Source organism: Danio rerio, chromosome 25 (assembly GCF_052040795.2).
Source record: "Danio rerio strain M-AB ecotype USA chromosome 25, GRCz13ab, whole genome shotgun sequence".
Taxonomy (NCBI): Eukaryota; Metazoa; Chordata; class Actinopteri; order Cypriniformes; family Danionidae; genus Danio; species Danio rerio.
In genome coordinates this window covers 12,275,816-12,293,519 of record NC_141045.1, presented here as the reverse complement: position 1 = coordinate 12,293,519, position 17,704 = coordinate 12,275,816, and the positions used below count along the sequence as shown (strand labels likewise).

The 17,704-nt window shown below is 40.4% G+C and overlaps 1 protein-coding gene across 50 annotated transcripts in view; it reads right to left on the bottom strand.

Annotated features, from left to right (window-relative positions):
* Positions 1 to 17,704, bottom strand: part of akap13b (A-kinase anchoring protein 13b) — a 198,392-nt gene that overhangs the window by 133,365 nt on the left and 47,323 nt on the right. The gene's annotated exons all lie outside the window — the stretch shown is intronic.

Here is a 17,704-nt window from a genome sequence, read left to right as displayed (position 1 = left end):
ACAAAAAACAAGATGAAACTAAACTAAACGAAAAGAAAAAAAATAAAACAAAATTAAACGAAAAACGAAATGAAACAAAAAACTAAACAAAAAAAATCAAAATGAAACCAAATGAAATTAAAAACTAAACAAAACGAAATGAAATGAAAAACAAAACCAAATTAAAGCTGCAAGCAGCGATGATAGGGACCTCGCACCCGGGCTCACCACCGCCCGGTGGCCTCAGGATGACAGAGTACATCGAACAATATTAATTTATGGCGATATATATAAAGAACCTGAGAAAATCACAGATTTATGCCAAACTTCCTCCTGTCAGCAGGTGGCGCTATAACTGTGTCTCAATATTATTATGTAGATGTGTTCAGGAAAGGACTTTTATCCACCATGTGAAGTTTCAGGCTGATCGGACATTGTGTGGTTGAATTATGAGCCAAATTGCCTTCTGCCAGCAGGTGTCGCTATGACAGACTCAATATTGGTATGTAGATGTCTTCAGGAGAGGAATTTAATAAACCATGTGAAGTTTTAAGCAGTTCAGACATTGTGTGGCTGAGTTATAAGCCAAACTTCTTGTAGCCAGCAGGTGGCGCTATGACAGACTCAATATTATTATGTACATGTGTTCAGGAGAGGATTTTAAACAACCATGTAAAGTTTCAGGCAAATCAGACATTGTGGGGCTGAGTTATAAGCCAAACTACCTTCTGCCAGGAGGTGGCGTTATGACTGACTCAATATTGTTATGTGGATGTGTTCAGGAGCGGACTTTTATCAACCATGTGAAGTTTCAGGCTGATCAGAGATTGTGTGGAGATTGTGTTATAAGACAAACTACATTCTGCCAGCAGGTGGCGCTTTTAAAGACTCAATATTATTATGTAAATGTGCTCAGGAGAGGACTTTCATCAATCATTTGACATTTTAGGCAGATCTGACAACGTGTGCCCGAGTTACAAGCCAAACTTCCTTCTGCCAGCAGGTGGCGTTATGACTGACTCAATATTATTATGTAGATGTGCTTAGGAGAGGACTTTCATCAACCATGTGAAGTTTCAGGCAGATCAGACATTGTGTGGTCGAGTTATAAGTACTTCCTGTTCCATGGCGAAGCGTTGAGGTTTGTCATTCCACCACAGACACGCCCCTCTACAAAAACTCTAGATCTTCACAATATATCATCGCTAGAGCTTTCAGATGACACCACTCTATTTTGGTGCTGATACAGGAAAGTTTGTGGAAGGAGTTTGTTACAATGTCAAACATGTCATTTCCTGTGGCCAGCAGGTGGCGCTGTAACTGTATCTGGATATTGCTATGTAAACGTGTTCAGGTCAGGACTGTTATTAAATGTGTGAATTTTGAGGCAGATCGAATATTGCATGCCTGAGTTATAACGACTTCCTGTTTTGTGGCGAATCATCAAAGTTTGCGAGGCCGCCACGACACGCCCATCGATAAAAACTCTAAAGCTTCGCAATTTAACATCGCCAAGGCCTTTAGATGATAAAACCCAATTTTGGTGTCGATCGGATAAAATCCCTTGGAGGAGTTCGTTAAAATACAACGCCTGAAAATGGCAAAATTGGCACTTTTTCGCCGCAGGAAGTTAATAATATCTGACTTCCTGTTAGGTTTGAGATATGGCTCCAAGAGACTTTTTCGTATGTTTTGGCATGTTTAAGGTGTGTGCCCATTTTCGTGCATGTGCGTGATTCGTAGCTCGAGGGCTCGTCCGTTGAATTTTTCTAGGTGGCGCTGTCGAGTCATTTTGCCACGCCCTCTTCAGTATTGTTATGTGGATGTGTTCAAGAGATGACGTTTATCAACCATGTGAAGTTTCAGGCTGATCGGACATTGTGTGGTTGAGTTATAAGGACTTCCTGTTCCATGGCGAAGCGTTGAGGTTTGTCATACCGCCACGGACACGCCCCTCTGCGAAAACTCTAGATCTTCACAATATATCATCGCTAGAGCTTTCAGATAACACCACACAATTTTGGTGCTGATACGAAAAAATTTGTGGGAGGAGTTTATTACTCCGTAAATCATGTCATTTCCTGTGGCCAGCAGGTGGCGCTATAACTATATCTGGATATTGGCATGTAAACGTGTTCAGGTCAGGACGCTTATCAAGCGTGTGAATTTTGAGGCAGATCTGATAATGCATGCCTGAGTTATAACGACTTCCTGTTTTGTGGCGAATCATCAAAGTTTGCGAGGGCGCCACGGACACGCCCATCGACGAAAACTCTAAAGCTTCGCAATTTAACATCGCCAAGGCCTTTAGATTACAAAACCCAATTTTGGTGTCGATCGGATAAAATCCCTAGGAGGAGTTCGTTAAAATACAACGCCTGGAAATGGCAAAAACGCCACTTTTTCGCCGCAGGAAGTTAAAAATATCCGACTTCCTGTTGGGTTTGAGATATGGCTCCAAGAGACTTTTTCGTATGGTTTGGCATGTTTGAGGTGTGTGCCAATTTTCGTGCATGTGCGTGATTCGTGGATCGGGGGCTCGTCCGTTTAATTTTTCTAGGTGGCGCTGTCGAGTCATTTTGCCACGCCCACTTCCGAAGCCCATAATAAACCAAATTTTCGCCACTTCTGAGGCGTGTGCAAAGTTGCGTGAGTTTTCGGGCATGTTTAGCCCCTCAAAACCGCGATTCATTCCGGACGAGAATAATAATAATAATAATTAAAGCTGCAAGCAGCGATGATAGGGACCTCGCACCCGGGCTCACCGCCGCCGGTGAACTCCGGATGACAAAGAACAGCGAACAATAATAACTTAAGCCGATATATGAAAAGAACCAGAGAAAATCACAGATTTATGCCTAACTTTCTCCTGTCATTAGGTGGCGCTATGACTGTGTCTCAATATTGGCATGTAGATGTCTTCAGGAGAGGATTTTACTAAACCATGTGAAGTTTCAGGCTGATCAGACATTGTGGGGCTGAGTTGTAAGCCAAACTACCTTCTGCCAGCAGGCGGCGCTATGACAGACTCAATATTGGCATGTAAATGTGTTCAGGAGAGGAATTTAATCAACCATGTGAAGTTTCAAGCAGTTCAGACATTGTGTGGCTGAGTTATAAGCCAAACTTTCTGTTGCCAGCAGGTGGCGCTATGACAGACTCAATATTATTATGTACATGTGTTCAGGAGAGGATTTTAAACAACCACGTAAAGTTTCAGGCAGATCAGACATTGTGGGGCTGATTTGTAAGCCAATCTACTATCTGCCAGCAGGTGGCGCTATGACAGACTCAATATTATTATGTAGATGTGTTCAAGAGAGGACTTATATCAACCATGTGAAGTTTCAGGCAGGTCGGACATTGTGTGGTTGAGTTATAAGGACTTCCTGTTCCATGGCGAAGCGTTGAGGTTTGTCATGCCGCCACGGACACGCCCCTCTGTGAAAACTCTAGATCTTTACAATATATCATCGCTAAAGCTTTCAGATAACACCACCCAGTTTTGGTGCTGATACGATAAAATTTGTGGGAGGAGTTTGTAACTCTGTAAATCATGTAATTTCCTGTGGCCAGCAGATGGCGCTATAACTGTATCTGGATATTGGCATGTAAACGTGTTCTGGTATGGACTCTTATTTAACATGTGAATTTTGAGGCAGATTGGATAATGCATGCCTGAGATATAATGACTTCCGGTTTTGTGGCGAATCATTAAAGTTTGCGAGGCCGCCACGGACACGCCCACTGACAAAAACTCTAAAGCTTCGCAATTTAACATCGCCAAGGCCTTTAGATGACTAAACCCAATTTTGGTGTCGATCGGATAAAATCCCTCGGAGGAGTTCGTTAAGATACAACGCCTGGAAATGGCAAAAATGCCACTTATTTGCGGCAGGAAGTTAAAAATATCCGACTTCCTGTTGGGTTTGAGATATGGCTCCAAGAGACTTTTTTGTATGTTTTGGCATGTTTGAGGTGTGTGTCAATTTTCGTGCATGTGTGTGATTTGTAGATCAGGGGCTCGTCCGTTTAGTTAATATAGGTGGCGCTGTCGAGTCATTTTGCCACGCCCACTTCAATATTGTTATGGGGATGTGTTCAGGAGAGGACGTTTATCAACTATGTGAAGTTTCAGGCAGATCAGACTTTGTGTGGTTGAGTTATAAGGACTTCCTGTTCCATGGCGAAGCGTTGAGGTTTGTCATGCCGCCACGGACACGCCCCTCTCCGAAAACTCTAGATCTTTACAATATATCATCGCTAGAGCTTTCAGATAACACAACCCAAATTTGGTGCTGATACCATAAAATTTGTGGGAGGAGTTTGTTACACTGTAAAACTTGTCATTTCCTGTGGCCAGTAGGTGGCGCTATAACTGTATCTGGATATCGGCATGTAAACATGTTCAGGTCAGGACTCTTATCAAACGTGTGAATTTTGAGGCAGATTGGATAATGCATGCCTGAGTTATAACGACTTCCTGTTTTGTGGCGAATCGTCAAAGTTTGCGAGGCCGCCACGGACACGCCCATCGACGAAAACTCTAAAGCTTCGCAATTTAACATCGCCAAGGCCTTTAGATGACAAAACCCAATTTTGGTGTCGATCGGATAAAATCCCTAGGAGGAGTTCGTTAAAATACAACGCCTGGAAATGGCAAAAACGCCACTTTTTCGCCGCAGGAAGTTAAAAATATCCGACTTCCTGTTGGGTTTGAGATATGGCTCCAAGAGACTTTTTCGTATGTTTTGGCATGTTTGAGGTGTGTGCCAATTTTCGTGCATGTGCGTGATTCGTGTATCGGGGGCTCGTCCGTTTAATTTTTCTAGGTGGCGCTGTCGAGTCATTTTGCCACGCCTACTTCCGAGACCCATATCAACCTGCTATTTACACCGCGTTTGGTGTGTGTGCAAATTTTCATGAGTTTTCGGGCATGTTTAGACCCTCAAAAGTGCCCCGATAGGGGGCGGAATAATAATAATAATAATTAAAGCTGCAAGCAGCGATGATAGGGACCTCGCACCCGGGCTCACCGCCGCCCGGTGGCCTAAGGATGACAGAGAACAGTGAACAATAACAATTTAAGCCGATATATATAAAAAACCTGAGAAATCCACAGATTTATGCCAAACTTCCTCCTGTCAGCAGGTGGCGCTATGACTGTGACAGTATTGTCATGTAGATGTCTTCAGGAGAAGACTTTTATCAACCATGTGAAGTTTCAGGCAGATCGGACATTGTGTGGCTGAGTTATAAGCCAAACTACCTGTTGCCAGTAGGTGGCGCTATGACTGTGACTCAATATTGGCACGTAGATGTCTTCAGGAGAGGACTTTTATCAACCCTGTGAAGTTTCAGGCAGATCAGACATTGTGTGCCTGAGTTATAAGCACTTCCTTTTTCATGGCGAAGCGTTGAGGTTTGTCATGCCACCACATACACGCCCCTCTACGAAAACTCTAGATCTTCACAATATATCATCGCTTGAGCTTTCAGATACACAACCAACCAAATTTGGTGCTGATATGAAAACATTTGTGGGATGAGTTTATTACTTTGTAAATCATGACATTTTCTGTGGTCAGCAGGTGGCGCTATAACTGTATCTGGATATCGGCATGTAAACTTGTTCTGGTCTGGACTCTTATTAAACATGTGAATTTTGAGGCAGATTGGATAATGCATGCCTGAGTTATAATGACTTCCGGTTTTGTGGCGAATCGTTAAAGTTTGTGAGGCCGCCACGGACACGCCCATCGACAAAACCTCTAAAGCTTCGCAATTTAACATCGCCAAGGCCTTTAGATGACAAAACCCAATTTTGGTGTCGATAGCATAAAATCCCTAGGAGGAGTTCGTTAAAATACAACGTCTGGAAATGGCAAAAAAGACACTTTTTCGCCGCAGGAAGTTAAAAATATCCGACTTCCTGTTGGGTTTGAGATATGGCTCCAAGAGACTTTTTCGTATATTTTGGCCTGTTTGAAGTGTGTGCCAATTTTCGTGCATGTGCGTGATTCGTAGATCAGGGGCTCGTCCGATTAATTTTTGTAGGTGGCGCTGTTGAGTCAATTTGCCACGCCCACTTCAATATTGTCATGTGGATGTGTTCAGGAGAGGGCTTTTATCAACCATGTGAAGTTTCAGGCAGATCGGACATTGTGTGGTTGAGTTATAAGGACTTTCTGTTCCATGGCGAAGTATTGAGGTTTGTCATGGCGCCACGGACACGCCCCTCTGCGAAAACTCTAGATCTTCACAATATATCATCGCTAGAGCTTTCAGATAACACCACCAAAATTTGGTGCTGATACGAAAAAATTTGTGGGAGGAGTTTGTTACACTGTAAAACATGTCATTTCCTGTGGCCAGCAGGTGGCGCTATATCTGTATCTAGATATAGGCATGTAAACGTGTTCAGGTCAGGAGTCTTATCAAACGTGTGAATTTTGAGACAGATCTGATAATGCATGCCTGAGTTATAACAACTTCCTGTTTTGTGGCGAATTGTCAAAGTTTGCGAGGCCGCCACGGACACGCCCATCGACGAAAACTCTAAAGCTTCGCAATTTAACATCGCCAAGGCCTTTAGATGACAAAACCCAATTTTGGTGTCGATCGGATAAAATCCCTAGGAGGAGTTCGTTAAAATACAACGCTTGGAAATGGCAAAAACGGCACTTTTTCGCCGCAGGAAGTCAAAAATATCCGACTTCCTGTTGGGTTTGAGATATGGCTCCAAGAGACTTTTTCGTATGTTTTGGCGTGTTTGAGGTGTGTGCCAATTTTCGTGCATGTGCGTGATTCGTGGATCGGGGGCTCGTCCGTTTAATTTTTCTAGGTGGCGCTGTCGAGTCATTTTGCCACGCCCACTTCCGAGACCCATATCAACCTGCTATTTACACCGGGTTTGGTGTGTGTGCAAATTTTCATGAGTTTTCGGGCATGTTTAGACCCTCAAAAGTGCCCCGGTAGGGGGCGGAATAATAATAATAATAATAAAAAACGGAGCAATTCCAATAGGGCCTACGCACCGTTTCGGTGCTCGGTCCCTAATAATAATAATAAAAAACGGAGCAATTCCAATAGGGCCTACGCACCGTTTCGGTGCTCGGTCCCTAATTAAAGCTGCAAGCAGCGATGATAGGGACCTCGCACCCGGGCTCACCGCCGCCCGGTGACCTTACGATGACAGAGAACAGCGAACAATAATAATAAAAGCCGATATATATATATATAAAACCTAAGAAAAATACAGATTTATGCCAAACTTCCTCCTGTCAGCAGGTGGCGCTATAACTGTGACTTAAGATTGGCATGTAGATAACTTCAGGAGAGGAATTTAATCAACCATGTGAAGTTTCAGGCACATGGGACATTTTGTGGCTGAGTTATAAGCCAAACTACCTTTTGCCAGCAGGTGGCGTTATGACTGACTCAATATTGTTATGGGGATGTGTTCAGGAGCGGACTTTTATCAAACATGTGAAGTTTCAGGCAGATCAGAGATTGTGTGGAGATTGTGTTATAAGACAAACTACATTCTGCCAGCAGGTGGCGCTATTAAAAACTCAATATTATTATGTAGATGTGCTCAGGAGAGGACTTTCATCAACCATGTGACATTTTAGACAGATCGGACATTGTGTGGCCGAGTTACAAGAAAAACTACCTTCTGCCAGCAGGTGGCGCTATGACTATGACTCAATATTATTATGAAGATTTTTTATGTAGATGTGCTCAGGGGAGGACTTTTATCAATCATGTGAAGTTTCAGGCAGATCGGACATTGTGTGGCCAAGTTACAAGCCAAACTACCTTCTGCCAGCAGATGGCGCTTTTACTGACTCAATATTGTTATGTAGATGTGTTCAGGAGAGGACTTTTATCAATCATGTGAAGTTTCAGGCAGATCGGACATTGTGCGGTAGAGTTATAAGGACTTCCTGTTCCATGGCGAAGCGTTGAGGTTTGTCATGCCACCACAGACACGCCCCTCTGCAAAAACTCTAGATCTTCACAATATATCATTGCTAGAGCTTTCAGATGACACCACTCCATTTTGGTGCTGATATGGGAAAGTTTGTGGTAGGAGTTTCTTATAGTGTCAAACATGTCATTTCCTGTGGCCAGCAGGTGGCGCTATAACTGTAACTGGATATCGGCACGTAAACCTGTTCAGGTCAGGACTGTTATTAAATGTGTGAATTTTGAGGCAGATCTGATAATGCATGCCTGAGTTATAACGACTTCCTGTTGTGGCGAATCATCAAAGTTTGCGAGGCCGCCACAGACACGCCCATCGACAAAAACTCTAAAGCTTCGCAATTTAACATCGCCAAGGCCTTTAGATGATAAAACCCAATTTTGGTGTCGATCGGATAAAATCCCTAGGAGGAGTTCGTTAAAATACAACGCTTGGAAATGGCAAAAATGCCACTTTTTCGCCGCAGGAAGTTAATAATATCTGACTTCCTGTTAGGTTTGAGATATGGCTCCAAGAGACTTTTTCGTATGTTTTGGCATGTTTAAGGTGTGTGCCAATTTTCGTGCATGTGCGTGATTCGTAGCTCGGGGGCTCGTCCGTTTAATTTTTCTAGGTGGCGCTGTCGAGTCATTTTGCCACGCCCACTTCAATATTGTTATGTGGATGTGTTCAAGAGATGACGTTTATCAACCATGTGAAGTTTCAGGCGGATCGGACATTGTGTGGTTGAGTTATAAGGACTTCCTGTTCCATGGCGAAGCGTTGAGGTTTGTCATACCGCCACGGACACGCCCCTCTGCCAAAACTCTAGATCTTCACAATATATCATCGCTAGAGCTTTCAGATAACACCACCCAATTTTGGTGCTGATACGAAAAAATTTGTGGGAGGAGTTTATTACTCCGTAAATCATGTCATTTCCTGTGGCCAGCAGGTGGCGCCGTAACTATATCTGGATATCGGCATGTAAACGTGTTCAGGTCAGGACGCTTATCAAACGTGTGAATTTTGAGGCAGATCTGATAATGCATGCCTGAGTTATAATGACTTCTTGTTTTGTGGCGAATCATCAAAGTTTGCGAGGGCGCCACGGACACGCCCATCGACGAAAACTCAAAAGCTTCGCAATTTAACATCGCCAAGGCCTTTAGATGACAAAACCCAATTTTGGTATCGATCGGATAAAATCCCTAGGAGGAGTTCGTTAAAATACAACGCCTGGAAATGGCAAAAACGCCACTTTTTCGCCGCAGGAAGTTAAAAATATCTGACTTCCTTTTGGGTTTGAGATATGGCTCCAAGAGACTTTTTCGTGTGGTTTGGCATGTTTGAGGTGTGTGCCAATTTTCGTGCATGTGCGTGATTCGTGTATCGGGGGCTCGTCCGTTTAATTTTTCTAGGTGGCGCTGTCGAGTCATTTTGCCACGCCCACTTCCGAGACCCATATCAACCTGCTATTTACACCGCGTTTGGTGTGTGTGCAAATCTTCATGAGTTTTCGGGCATGTTTAGACCCTCAAAAGTGCCCCGATAGGGGGCGGAATAATAATAATAATAATAATTAAAGCTGCAAGCAGCGATGATAGGGACCTCGCACCCGGGCTCACCGCCGCCCGGTGACCTTACGATGACAGAGAACAGCGAACAATAATAATTTAAGCCAATATATAAAAAAAGATCTAAGAAAATCACAGATTTATGCAAAACTTCCTCCTGTCAGCAGGTGGCGCTATAACTGTGACTTAAGATTGGCATGTAGATGTCTTCCGGAGAGGAATCTTATCAACCATGTGAAGTTTCAGGCACATGGGACATTGTGTGGCTGAGTTATAAGCCAAACTACCTTCTGCCAGCAGGTGGCGTTATGACTGACTCAATATTGTTATGTGGATGTGTTCAGGAGCGGACTTTTATAAACCATGTGAAGTTTCAGGCAGATCAGAGATTGTGTGGAGATTGTGTTTAAAGACAAACTACATTCTGCCAGCAGGTGGCACTATGAAAGACTCAATATTATTATGTAGATGTGTTTAGGAGAGGACTTTCATCAACCATGTGAAATTTTAGGCAGATCTGACATTGTGTGGCCGAGTTACAAGCCAAAATTCCTTCTGCCAGCAGGTGGCGCTATGACTCTGACTCAATATTTTCATGTAGATGTGCTCAAGAGAGGACTTTCATCAACCATGTGAAGTTTCAGGCAGATCGGACATTGTGTGGCCGAGTTACAAGCCAAACTACCTTCTGCCAGCAGGTGGCGCTATGACTGACTCAATGTTGTTATGTGGATGTGTTCAGGAGAGGACTTTTATCAATCATGTGAAGTTTCAGGCAGATCAGACATTGTGTGGTTGAGTTATAGGAAATTCCTGTTCCATGGCGAAGCGTTGAGGTTTGTCATGCCACCACAGACACGCCCCTCTGCAAAAACTCTAGATCTTTACAATATATTATCGCTAGAGCTTTCAGATGACACCACTCTGTTTTGGTGCTGATACGGGAAAGTTTGTGGAAGGAGTTTGTTACAGTGTCAAACATGTCATTTCCTGTGGCCAGCAGAAGGCGCTATAACTGTAACTGGATATCAGCACGTAAACCTGTTCAGGTCGGGACTGTTATTAAATGTGTGAATTTTGAGGCAGATCGAATATTGCATGCCAGAGTTATAAAGACTTCCTGTTTTGTGGCGAATCATCAAAGTTTGCGAGGCCGCCACGGACACGCCCATCGATGAAAACTCTAAAGCTTCGCAATTTAACATCACCAAGGCTTTAAGATGACAAAACCCAATTTTGGTGTTTATCAGATAAAATCCCTAGGAGGAGTTCGTTAAAATACAACACCTGAAAATGGCAAAAGCGCCACTTTTTCGCCATAGGAAGTTAAAAATATCCGACTTCCTGTTGGGTTTGAGATATGGCTCCAAGAGACTTTTTCGTATGTTTTGCCATGTTTGAGGTGTGTGCCAATTATTGTGCATGTGCATGATTCGTAGATCGGGGGCTCGTCCGTTTAATTTTTCTAGGTGGCGCTGTCGAGTCATTTTGCCACGCCCACTTCAATATTGTTATGTGGATGTGTTCAAGAGATGACGTTTATCAACCATGTGAAGTTTCAGGCAGATCGGACATTGTGTGGTTGAGTTATAAGGACTTCCTGTTCCATGGCGAAGCGTTGAGGTTTGTCATACCGCCACGGACACGCCCCTCTGCGAAAACTCTAGATCTTCACAATATATCATCGCTAGAGCTTTCAGATAACACCACTCAATTTTGGTGCTGATACGAAAAAATTTGTGGGAGGAGTTTATTACTTCGTAAATCATGTCATTTCCTGTGGCCAGCAGGTGGCGCTATAACTATATCTGGATATTGGCATGTAAACGTGTTCAGGTCAGGACGCTTATCAAGCGTGTGAATTTTGAGGCAGATCGGATAATGCATGCCTGAGTTATAAAGACTTCCTGTTTTGTGGCGAATCATCAAAGTTTGCGAGGGCGCCACGGACACGCCCATCGACGAAAACTCTAAAGCTTCGCAATTTAACATCGCCAAGGCCTTTAGATGACAAAACCCAATTTTGGTGTCGATCGGATAAAATCCCTAGGAGGAGTTCGTTAAAATACAACGCCTGGAAATGGCAAAAACGCCACTTTTTCGCCGCAGGAAGTTAAAAATATCCGACTTCCTGTTGGGTTTGAGATATGGCTCCAAGAGACTTTTTCGTATGGTTTGGCATGTTTGAGGTGTGTGCCAATTTTCGTGCATGTGTGTGATTCGTGTATCGGGGGCTCGTCCGTTTAATTTTTCTAGGTGGCGCTGTCGAGTCAATTTGCCACGCCCTCTTCCGAGACCCATATCAACCTGCTATTTACACCGCGTTTGGTGTGTGTGCAAATTTTCATGAGTTTTCGGGCATGTTTAGACCCTCAAAAGTGCCCCGATAGGGGGCGGAATAATAATAATAATAATAATAATAATAAAAAACGGAGCAATTCCAATAGGGCCTACGCACCGTTTCGGTGCTCGGTCCCTAATAATAATAAAAAACGGAGCAATTCCAATAGGGCCTACGCACCGTTTCGGTGCTCGGTCCCTAATAAAATCAAAAACTAAAGGAAACAAAAAACAAAATAAGTCACAGAAACAAAAAGAAACATGAAATAAAAGTAAATAAAACAAAAAACTAAACGAAACGAAAAATAAAAAAGAAACAAAAACAAAATTAAGCTAAATGAAATGAAACAAAAGGAAATGAAAAACAAAACAAAAAAGTAACATGAAACGAAAAACAAAAGAAAAACAAAAATAAATAAAATAAAAAACATATCAAAAACAAAACAGAACAAAAAACAACTTAATAAAAAACAAAATGAAACATAAAAATATATTCATTTCAATATATATTACAATACCAATTAGACTAAATTAAATAGAAATATATACATAATAGAATAAAAATTGATACCAATGTATTTTTTCTTTTTATTAATGTACTTTTTAATTAATGCATCCCTATATTATGAAACGATAAATATTCACACTAAATTGGGCATCCGATAAACCTCTCAACATCATACGCATAATAGGGTATATGCCGAAGAATGCTAATAGGACTTTTAATTTGCCAGTAACCTGGGTTAAGCGCTTCCGACGAACTGTATGCCAATGCAAAACCCGGCGCATTTAAGAGCTGTTTTCTATCAAATTTAGCGATCTCCACTAGCTGAGTGACATCCGATTTAAAGTGGGTCTCAGATTGTACAAGAAGCACTGCATTAAATTACATTTTCCCCCGCCATGTCTTTTTAATGAGCATTTATATTTACCCCAGTATATTAAATGGAGCTTCAGCGCTAGCCTGCCGATTCTGACTGGCGTGTGCGAGTAAGCGGCTTTTTGTTCAATTTTACGCTTAAGCAACTAAATAAATGCCAAAGTTAATTTAACAATGTATTTTAACGACATTACAACATCGATGCTGTAAAAGGAACCGTATAAAATGGAAAAAAGTTCACAATAACAGGTCACCAGAAGTTTATCAGTATGGGAAAAACACTAGCTCGGCATATACCCTATAACAATTAAACACTCCAGGAAAAAAAGAAAAGAAAAAAAAAAAGTGTCAAATTTTCAAGAATTTTCTTATAAATGAGCAATTGTTCTAATATCACTATTTCTGACAAAAGCATAAAATTGTTTAAGTATCATTTAAACAAACATTTAAAGAAATCTAAACCTAACTAAAAACAATCCAATTAGACAAAAGTGTTTTTAAATTACCCTGAAAGTGTGACGACTGAGGACTAAAAATTAAGTACTTCTCGTGTTCTTTCTTAAGATTAAAAGCAGCACCGAAAAAGCATTTAATCACCTGTGGGTGCAGAAAATTACACAACACAAAGCTTTGACTGCAATAAATCATCATTACAGGATCCTCAAACAACAGGGAGGAATCAACACCTGTCTATTTAGAGACGCTTTTCATTACAGCCTATACACATATCAACAATTGCTGTGGGAAAAAAAACAGCCATCAGCCTTTCCCCACCCTCATAATTATTACTTTACTGTCATAAAAGTTTAACATGCGTGTCTGTGAGCGAATTTTTCTCTTTAGGTATTTCAAATGTCACTTATAATAAATGGTATTGGCAAACTTTTAAAATTCTTTTAAAAGCACTACTTCATTAGCACAGTAGAGTAGGACGTGTTAATAAATATTGATTTTTGTAAGGAAAAAGTACAAAAATGTAAAATAAACAAACAAACATGGGGGAATACATAAATATGGTTATTAACATTATTATCAAGAAACATACAAAGAAAAACAAAAATATTATATGAAAATAATACAATTAAAGGTATAAAAGACATACATGGGTCTCAAACTCGATTCCTAGAGAGCCGCAGCTCTGCAGTTTCGCTCCAACCCTAATCAAGCACAACTTATTTAAATAATCGAGTATTCAAAAGAGTCTTGAACACCTTGATAAGTTGCATCAGCTGTGTTTAATTAGGGTTGGAGCCAAACTGTGCAGAGCTGCAGTTCTCCAGGAATCGAGTTTGAGATCTATGAACTAATAGAACAAACAAAATAATTTTTTTTTTTTTATAAAAATAAAAAATAATAAATACAATATTTTGAAAAAAAAAAAACTTGGTTAAACAAACAAATTAATATCACCTAAAAAATTAATGCATGACAAATTTTAGACATTTATTTGTTTAACACCAAAATTTATTTGAATATATTTGATTAACACAGACCCCAATAACAATAATGACAAGAAAAAAATGGCAAGAAAAATGACAAAAACCACAAAACATCACATGAAAGTAAAACAATTAAAAAGGAAAGAAAACACAAAAAACTATAAAAGATTACAAATTAAGCAAAAATAATAATTATAAAATGAAAGAAAAAATAAATGTATACAATATTATAATATAAAGTACAAACAACTTGAACTGTCGAACAAACGAAATGCCAACTAAATAATACAACTATGATGAATTTAATTATATTTTTAGGTTTTAAACAAAAATATAATTATAACCAATTCTGAGAACACAAACACCAATAATAATAATAATAACAATAATAATAATAAACAACAATACTACTACTCCTAGTAAAAAATAATTAGTAATAATTAATAATAATGATGATGATAATAATAATAATAATAATAATAATAACGACAACAACAACAATACTTTTATCACCACCAATACTACTACTACTACTAATAATAATAATAACAACAATAATAATAATAATAATGATGATGATAATAATAATAATTAAAACAGAATATATATATATATATATATATATATATATATATATGGGGAAAACCCACGGGAACATGGGGAGAACATGCAAACCCCACACAAAAATGCCAACTGACCCAGCTGTGACCTTCTTGCTTGAGGCGACAGTGCTAACCACTGAGCCACCATGTTTAATTTAGCCACCCACTGATTTATTTTTTTTATTTATTCATTCATTCATTATCTTGTCGGCTTAGTCCCTTTATTAATCCGGGGTCGCCACAGCGGAATGAACTGCCAACTTATCCAGCAAGTTTTTACGCAGCGGATGCCCTTCCAGCCGCAACCCATTTCTGGGAAACATCCACACACATTCTCACACACACACTCATACACTATGGACAATTTGGCCTACCCAATTCACCTGTACCGCAAGTCTTTGGACTTTGGGGGAAACCGGAGCACCCGGAGGAAACCCACACGAACGCAGGGAGAACATGCAAACTCCACACAGAAACGCCAACTGAGCTGAGGTTGGAACCAACGAACCAGCGACCCTCTTGCTGTGAGGCGACAGCACTACCTACTGTGCCACTGCTTCGCCCCCACATATTTAGTTAAGTGAAAAAAATCATTCAGAATGTTTATGATTTATTTACCACTAATATATATGCTATGGTAAAATAAAAGTTATTCAGTTAACTTTAACATACACTGTACAATTGTGCTTGACCATAACACAAAGCGTACATACAGTTAAACAGTGCTATTCCAGTGAGCAGAAGCGTTCCAGATTTAGCTTTACTCGCAGTTCATTATACCCCATCACTGACACTTGATACCAGCAACAAATAGCCACGCATGACAAGCAAACAACTCTCAGTCTCAAATATCTCTGCTTATTTATATCTGAAATGAGAATATGAAAGTGAGAGCAAAAATGAGGAACTACTTTAATATAAAACATAATAAAAGTGCAATAAGCATTTCACAGGACAGTTTAAGTAGAACAACTGTTTGCATGATCTAAAAGCTAGCAAACTGTGTTTTGACATGCAGGGGCTTCAGAGTGTGACGTGAGCAGCGGGACGTCCTAAAGGGAGATGTTTTTATTGGCTACACTGCAAAAGCCGCACGAAGGTGTCCTTGCCAAATGCCAGTCAGCTGCTTTTTTGGCTGACGATGATTCAGATGATTCAGAGACACAACTCAATCCTCAATGTCAGATTAACTCCTGTGAACGCCAGCTCAGAGTTAAAAACTCCCACGCTGACATTTCTGAAGTTAATAGGTGCACATTTTAGGTTTTAGTGGTTAAGAGTGGACTAGTCATTATTGTGCATTCATTTATACAGAAAAAGAATCAGTTATTTAAATTGGGTATCATACCATTTTATGATGTTGATGATGATGACGATAACAACAACAACAAACAACAACAACTATTTATTTATTACTATTATTTTAAAATCTGAACAAATATTTCAACTTAATGCAATTTTGGGTGTAAATAATATTCTTATCAATATTATTATCAATATATTTTTATTATCAATATCATTATTATTATTATTTTAAATATCACTTCAATTTATTGTAATTTTATGGGCTTATTAACAACAGCTATGTTTTAGTGCATAAATATCTCTCCAACCACTATAACAACAACAACAACAAATATTAATAATATTATATATAATAATAATAAAAAAATTAAAGCTGCAAGCAGCGATGATAGGGACCTCGCACCCGGGCTCACCGCTGCCCGGTGACCTTACGATGACAGAGAACAGCGAACAATAATAATATAAGCCGATATATATAAAAAACCCAAGAAAAATACAGATTTATGCCAAACTTCCTCCTGTCAGCAGGTGGCGCTATACCTGTGACTCAAGATTGGCATGTAGATGTCTTCAGGAGAGGAATTTAATCAACCATGTGAAGTTTCAGGCATATGGGACATTTTGTGGCTGAGTTATAAGCCAAACTACCTTTTGCCAGCAGGTGGCGTTATGACTGACTCAATATTGTTATGGGGATGTGTTCAGGAGTGGACTTTTATCAAACGTGAAGTTTCAGGCAGATCAGAGATTGTGTGGAGATTGTGTTATAAGACAAACTACATTCTGCCAGCAGGTGGCGCTATTAAAAACTCAATATTATTATGTAGATGTGCTCAGGAGAGGACTTTCATCAACCATGTGACATTTTAGACAGATCGGACATTGTGTGGCCGAGTTACAAGCCAAACTACCTTCTGCCAGCAGATGGCGCTATTACTGACTCAATATTGTTATGTAGATGTGTTCAGGACAGGACTTTTATCAATCATGTGAAGTTTCAGGCAGATCGGACATTGTGTGGTAGAGTTATAAGGACTTCCTGTTCCATGGCGAAGCGTTGAGGTTTGTCATTCCACCACAGACACGCCCCTCTGCAAAAACTCTAGATCTTCACAATATATCATCGCTAGAGCTTTCAGATGACACCACTCTATTTTGGTGCTGATACGGGAAAGTTTGTGGTAGGAGTTTGTTATAGTGTCAAACATGTCATTTCCTGTGGCCAGCAGGTGGCGCTATAACTGTAACTGGATATCGGCACGTAAACCTGTTCAGGTCAGGACTCTTATCAAGCGTGTGAATTTTGAGGCAGATCTGATAATGCATGCCTGAGTTATAACGACTTCCTGTTGTGGCGAATCATCAAAGTTTGCGAGGCCGCCACAGACACGCCCATCAACAAAAACTCTAAAGCTTCGCAATTTAACTTCGCCAAGGCCTTAAGATGATAAAACCCAATTTTGGTGTAGATCGGATAAAATCCCTAGGAGGAGTTCGTTAAAATACAACGCCTGGAAATGGCAAAAACGCCACTTTTTCGCCGCAGGAAGTTAATAATATCTGATTTCCTGTTAGGTTTGAGATATGGCTCCAAGAGACTTTTTCGTATGTTT